This window comes from Pimephales promelas, chromosome 15 (assembly GCF_988280905.1).
Source record: "Pimephales promelas chromosome 15, fPimPro1.hap1.1, whole genome shotgun sequence".
Taxonomy (NCBI): Eukaryota; Metazoa; Chordata; class Actinopteri; order Cypriniformes; family Leuciscidae; genus Pimephales; species Pimephales promelas.
The window spans coordinates 21,047,310-21,054,750 of NC_142783.1; positions in this window are offsets into that span (position 1 = coordinate 21,047,310).

Below are 7,441 nucleotides of genomic sequence, written 5' to 3' on the forward strand. Positions count from 1 at the left end.
ACATCCAACAAATCTTTCACTGGAATAATCAACACATGACTCATTTATTAAACTTTGAGTTCTCTTAAGGACAACAGTGTGCATGTATTTTTGTGTTTGGGTGTATGTGTGTTGGTGGTCCTGGTATGTTATTGGAAAACATTTTTGGTAAGACTGAGGTCCCAGAAGAAAACAACTGGTAAATCACACTAAATTATGTTTTTTTTTGAAAATATAAAAATGCAGAAGGGTTTTGTTTGGGTTAGATGATAGAATATACAGTTTGTACAGTATAAAAATCATTGTGTCTATGAAAAGTCTTTAAAAAAAACATGAAAAAATGTGTGTTTAGAATTCTCCTAACTGATTTATGTTCCTTAAGAACACAACACTTGCTTTATTTTGAGATGGATTATTGAAAGTAATAATAACTACAGGATACCTAAAAGTGAAAATTGATTTGTAGCCCGGACGAATTAAAGGAATTCCCACAGGGGCTGATTGAGACCCTTTTGACCTATCTTTACACCATACAAGATAGACCAGCCCACTTTGGACACTCAAATCTGGTAAGATACTTAAAAAAAGTAATTTCGCTTTTATTGAGTGACCTTTAAAGGGGCAATATAAGACAGAAATAGTTCTTTTGAGCCTGCTGTGTGTCTTATTCACGCTCTGCAGAGCATGGCAAACAAGCATGTGAACACAGCAATCAGACAAAATGCTCAACATTAACCACAAAATGACAAAAGACAAAAAACATGCTCTTTATTTGGGTGTAAAAATGAAAGTGGCATCATGTTAACTTTAAGGTCAAAACATCAGTGGTAATAAGGGTGGTGACCTTTATTGCAGATGGTCAGATCTGAACATAACTAATCTCCTGCACCATTGCTGCTCCAGGCATTTTTCTATCAAATGTCACACGCCACTGAGTCACCTTAGGCCACATTTTTGGAAGAAACCATTCTGACAATCCCAGTATTAAGGTTAAACAGTTACTTTACAAATTTCTATGAAAAAATGTTTATGACACTCCTTAAAGGGATAGTTCTCCCAAACACAAAATAAGATATTTTAAAGAATGTATAAACATAGTTGACAGTACCCCTTATTGAAAAAAAAAATACTATGGAGGGCAATGGCTACCACCTACCGTCAACTGTGACTAACATTCTTTAAAATATCATCTTTTGTGTTCAACAGAAAAAAGAAACTCATAAAGGGTTTGGAACAACTTGAGGTTAAGTCAGTGGCATAATTTTTCCGTAGCGTAAGCTAACTTATATGCAATACTCGTTCCCCCTTCTAGAGAGAACCGAGGTTACACTGTAAATGATTTCTGTTGTTTTCACAGGATTATACTGTTTTTCTCAACAGTTTCTTACTGTATAATCTATGTACAGTAAGTTACAGTAGATTTAGTTGTTTTCACAGTATTAAATTGTTTTTTCAACAGTTATGTACTGTGCACACAGTTGACAGTATGTTACTGTAGAATTTCAATGCATTCTGGGAAATTATCAGTTACTGTTAATCTAAATACAGTGCAAATTGACCGCGAAAAACACCACACACAGTTCCACGGAAAAATTGCTAGCCTACTAATGTTATTCTTACATTTAAAATAAAAATGTAGCACTGGTTGACCATTAACAGTCATAATTTATGACATAATTTATGTCAGTGGGGTGTGCATGAAAGCATATTTGACTTTGGAAGAGTTTCTCTGTCGTGTCAGTGGTGCTGCTGTCTTTTCTGCCGACCTGCAACTTCTTCATCTGGTAAGTAATAATTCTTATAATGTGTATACGGATTCTAGCTAATAACTTTAAAGTTTTTTAGAATACCTGACCACGATTTCTACATTCAATTTAATCTATTCTAGACATTTTAATATAATATGTATATGATAGGCTACTCTTCAATGTAGCCATTTGGGGCATGTTACTGTAAATTCAAATACATTAGTACGAAATGACCGCGAAAAAAAACCACTACCAGCTGCCATTTTATGAAGAACTCTTCAGTTCCCTTCTCTCTGTAAGAACGCGCAGGCCGTGCATCGCGTCGCTGTCGGCAACGTTTTCGCCATACATATCTGGTTAGTAATTCATATTTTTATGCAAACCATATGAGTTACGTACGTTAACAGATTAACGTTAGAAAGAACTGGCCGCGGAATGTTATAAGCCTAGCATAAGTCAGACGCGGATTTCTTTCATCTTGATAGCCTAACTTACTTGATTAAATATGTGATTTTATTAACATATATTTCATATGTAACCTAAGGTCAAAATGGTCTAATCATTTTGTTATTTACCACGTTAAGTCGGTGAAAGCGCCTGCACGTTCATTATTTTATAACTTATAGGGGTTAGGAATTGAAAATCGATATCCTGAAATCGGATATCCAAGGTTAGGATTCGGATTTATTGTTATAAAATTAAAGTGTCAATTCCTCTTATTGATTTTTTCACGCTTTTTTTTCGTGTAAATCCTGACCTGGCGTTCTGCCATTTAACGTTAACGTTACCTCAGTGATAACTGATGGACCACGGAAAGCGCCCAGGTGTATTTTTGTCCAAAATATTAAGTCATGTATCACACAAGCAAGATTTAACCTACATTTTCACGTGATCGTAAATGAATTGATGTTGAGTTATGTTTCAGCTTGCGTTGCATTCAAAAGAAAAGAGTGGACGATAGAGATGAGTTATCTTTAGCCGTTCTTGGCATATTTATTTCAGCTGTTGACACTGACACATCAGTCTCTAATGAAGATTCTCTCAGTAATATGATCCTCTTAACTACGGTAAATCAACTTGGACAAACATAATAATAATACAAACGCATCCTCCATAGCCTATACTTTAGTGCCCTCTTGTGGCATAAACGTATGCACAACACTGAACAGTATAGCATTGCATTATATTACACAGCATACAACTGAGGACATAATGAACATACTTTAACAATTGATTTTAAACAACAGTCCAACAAACAAGATTTTAGTATTAAGTGAATTACACTTTAGACATAATTTTGTCTGTTTTTGCTGTTTAGCCAAAACAACAACAACAAAAACGTACTGTATTTTAACTGTCTTGTCTGTTCTCCTTTTCCACAGGTGTGAGCTGTGCATGTTAAGAAGACCCCTATCCATCTTGACGACCGATGAATTGTAAATCTAATCTAATTTAATTATTCTATTTATCTAACTATTACTACTATACCTTGGTCCAGTACTGACCCACTGAGAACATTTTAAACAGATTATTATCCATCTGTGAATTTTGTCTATCTGCAAGTTGTTAAGAATTGTTGTGTGAAAATAAACGTTGTTGTACAGTTTAAGGTTTAATTGCATAAAAGCTTGGATAGAAAACTTCCTATTGCAAAAGTTAGAACATAAGTCTACATATAAATGATTATTAATACCATAATGCAAGTTTTTCATGGCACATGTGCATGATGAGGTTGTTTTGTGTTTTATTTTTTATTTTTTTAAAGGACACTGGATAACTTGTCATTTTGTAATACTCATCTGGATTGGTGGTTTACTTGTCAAAGCTTTTATAGTTTATAAGTTTATATGTGTCTCGCAGCCCTGCAAATCTGGTCCCTTAGATAGAAAGCAGCCAAAACCCTTTAAAATCAGCAACTGACCAGTTAGACAGTCTATCTCAAACCAATAGACAATCTTAGACTAGTTTAAGCTGTTTTACCCCAGCAGGGAGTGGGTGGATGAGTTGTTATGAACTATCTTTCTAATAGATTGATCAGATAGCACCCCTTTAATCTTTTCTATTTTACCTGATATTTTTTTTTGCATGTATTTATGCATAATTGTTCATGATTGTCATGCATGATTTTTATTGTATTATATTACATTTTTATTATTAATGTATTTAATTGTATTAATGTATTTAAATGTATATTATAAATGCGCTAATGTGTTTGAAAATACACAATAAACCTTGTGCAGTTAAAGCTTCAATTGTTCTTTTTTCTATTTCCCATTAACAGTTAAAATAATATTTCTACGGATTTTCTACAGGTTACACAGTAGCACTATAAAATAAATACAATAACATTTCATACTACACAGTATTATTAAAAATTAACAGTGTAATTCTGTACTTTAATATGGTAAGAAATTACAGTAAAATAATGTTATTTAATTTGCAGTATGCTTAACAGTACTGTTGTTAGTGTTACGGTAATTTTACTGTTAAATGAAATACAGCAAGTACTGGATAATTGTTGCCAGTAAGTTACTGTTAATTTGACAAGAAATTTTTTACAGTGTACGTTAGGTAACCGATACGTTTTGGGCGATCTGCTGCGAAGCTAGAGCGCTTTGGTAAGAAGTGCTTCATAGCCTGTGACGTCTTCTGAACCTCAGCGAATCTATTCGTGTAATCTTTGATAGATAATCCAAAGAGGCCAGCTGTGGAGATGGGCGCATCTCAGATTACGTCAGCCATAGGTGTCTCTCAGCAATGGTGAGAGAAGCCATGTTCTGCCCAATGGCCTGTGCAACAGTAATTCTCACTTAAAAGGCTTTATTCCCTTGCAATAATGAGAAACAATGAATTTTTACATTCAAACAAACGCAATAAGATCTTACTATTAGAGTCTCGTTTTACATGGCCAGATGGAAATCTGTGTTTTTTTTGTCTGACTGCCATTTGGTTTAACTGCCTTTTAAATTGTTTTAAAAGTTAATTATTTCTTTGTGGTCAAAGAAGAAAAGCAAAACCATGGCCAAATGGCAAAGTACCACCCTGAAAAAAGCTAAATTATTCTTTTGTAGCCTACTTTATTTATTTTTTCCAGAATTTAATTAAGTACAACAGCTGATTATTATTATTTATTTATTTTATTTTTTGTAGCAGAGGTGGTAAAATAAGTTTGAAGGTATCGTTTTGTCCTTCTCTGACCATACACAGCTTCTTTGATTTAAGTTGGTGGTCCGTACGAGAAAATGTGAATGGTGGTGTTGGAATGAATTGAATTAACTCTGTTATCTGCTTTGTTACTTATCATTTTGGTCAAACAGTGTTTTATACTTACAATGGAAACTGTTAATTCTAATTCAGAGGCAGAGATAATTCCAGTAGACGATGTGGGAGTAGCAGAGTAACTTTCTTTCAATCCTGCTCTACCTGGAAATATATACAAATCCAGGATCCATAGTAGAGATAAGCTCACTAGGTAAAATGTATATTGACAGCCAAGCTGATGATGAGGCTGAACCGGTTGTAAACCCAGTAAGAAATGAGATTGGAAGAACAGATTTAGTAATATCAAAACCTTTCTCAATCAGTCCAAGAATTAAGTGATGCAATTAACTCATTGATGGTCTTCGAAGATCCATTGAGAGTGCAGTAAACCATGAAGCTGTATTCAGAGATGCACTGAATCAATGGTTTGATGACATTTTCAAAAATTTCATGCAAAGATCTTTGACTAAGTTATAGACTGTCCTCAAAGAAGGGATGAGAAATGGTGAAAGGAAGTTGACCGTATCAGGAAAACCAGCACACCAATGACCCGTTTTTCCTTTGGGGCACCACTTCAGACAGTGAGAGAATTCAACTATACCAACTGCTTCATTCCCTAAACCCTCAATTCATTTAGAATTCCCTAGCTTTGGAGAAACCATAGTGGAGGTTGTGGAGCGAAGTGATTTTTGACACTTACACTTGTCAGACACCAAATCTCACTGAGGTAGAGGAACAACTTAAAGGTACGATCCAGAAGAAAAGAAAGAAGAAAAAGGTGGAGGAGGTATACTTGTCAAACAACATCAGAATGAAGTGAGGGGGAGAATGAAAGTGACAGATTTTGTTGCCTCTTTGGGTTATCTTAGTTTGCACAGTGATGACCCTTGCTAGTCCATACATTCGAGTTGGACATTTGTTTTAGAAAAAGTTATTTAAACCAGAAAGAAAGGCTATTAACACCATTGCAATTAGGAACATTATGCAATTCTAAAATAGATTCATTTGGCGGGCTGCTGGTGTGATTTGATAAAAGCACCAGCATGTGAGCCTACATTGATTAGTGGTCATTAAACCCAACTCACATACATGTCAAATCCATTAGCCTGTTTGTAGACAGTAAATAGTCCAGAATCACTTGCAAGTGTAGGGTGCCAGAGGTGTGAAAGTGTTTAACAGCAAGTGCTAAACGATAACAACAATAACATAAATGTGTTTCTTATGTGTGGAAAATAAAATAAAAGCAACTTAAGTAGCCTACTTCAATAGCTGCTGTGCATATAGCTGAAAAATGCTCACTAAGGCTATGCTTTTATGGGCTAAAATAGAGTTCCACTTACCTAGCCTTCAATTTCACCACAGCAAATGTAGCAGACAGCAGTAGGTATGAGAACCGGTTCACATAGAATTAATAATTTTTTCCATCATGTAAATGAACAAGGTGGATGTCCTGTTGGGCCGCGTCTCGCACATAGCTTGATCGCTGCGGGAAAAAAAATACAAAAGGTAATTGAAATTAAAAAGTGGCAATTAGCTACTTTTTTACCCACTTTTCTGACTAACTGTGAGATCTAAAGTAGGAATTTATTAGTCTACCTTTTTATTCCATGGTGAAAACAATTTGAACAAGACAAAGGGTAAAGTTAAGAAGTTTTAACCTCATTGAGCTTTTATTTTGTCTACAAACATGAGCTTTGGTCTTTTACTGTAGCGCCATCTGTTTTAATAGTGGTTATAAGAAATGCATCTTTTAAAAGAAAATAACGAAAGAAAATAAAGTGGAAAAAATGCACTTCGAGGTTCCTCTTTCTTTTCAATATCTCCACACTGCCTCTCATGAACGACCTACCTAACTCAGTTTCCCTGATTCAATGCTGGTCATTCAATTTCTAAAAACTCTTAAAATTTTATTTTGTGTACAACTAACATATGGCAGGATATAACTATTTATTGAAACATAGCAGCTAAAGATCCTCACCTTCACCTAGGCACATCTAGGGCAAAATGGCGCATGGCTTGCGCGCTAATTTTACCATCTGAACGAACTGCTTGGATTAAAGCAACCAGATACACTTAAGTGGAAATCTTCACAAGCATTCCTCTAGACGGTCTCACTACGTTGTCTCAAACCTATTTAAAGCGCATCTCCCGATGAAGCCAAGCAATTAGACCCATCCAGGATCTCCAGAGCTGCACTCAGACGGTTTATCATTTCAAATCATGTGGTAATTTTCTGCTCTAAATTATAGGTGCAGCAGATGATTATTACTGCATTGTTTACCAGGCTTGGATCAGGCTGATGCTTTCAAGCCCCCCTACTGTTTTCTGCATGCAGAGGATTGAGACCAAAAGGAAATGGGAAAAAAAAGACTACACTTTGTGTCAATTAAATGATGCAATCAAATGACAGGGACAATGACTCCCCTTGAACCAACCCCCACCCCCCCAAAACA